Source organism: Plasmopara halstedii (assembly GCF_900000015.1).
Source record: "Plasmopara halstedii genome assembly, contig: Scaffold_650, whole genome shotgun sequence".
NCBI lineage: Eukaryota > Oomycota > Peronosporomycetes > Peronosporales > Peronosporaceae > Plasmopara > Plasmopara halstedii.
Window position 1 is genome coordinate 638829 of NW_020187567.1, and position 319 is coordinate 639147.

Consider the following 319-nt stretch of genomic DNA (forward strand, 5'->3'; position numbering starts at 1 on the left):
GCGAATGGTCGGACCTAAAGTACGCTTTCTCAAGCGTTTTGCTACGGCAGCTCCGCTCCAAAGCTGGCCTATTTGATCATTTGACAGGTACTCGAACACTACAGTAGCCTCCCGCTTAGGTACGCACTTGTTTAAGTACGCATCCCAAATATGTAAATAATTTATCGGAAAAAACAGTTTCAACTTTAGTTATTGAACATGTCGTGCAATGTCATTTGCCGGGCATTTTGCATTTTTTTGCGTTTCACTTTGATAGTGACTTGTCTGAGTTTCTGTTGAAAGGACTCAAACGAGGTCCTAAGATCATTAAACATGTCTC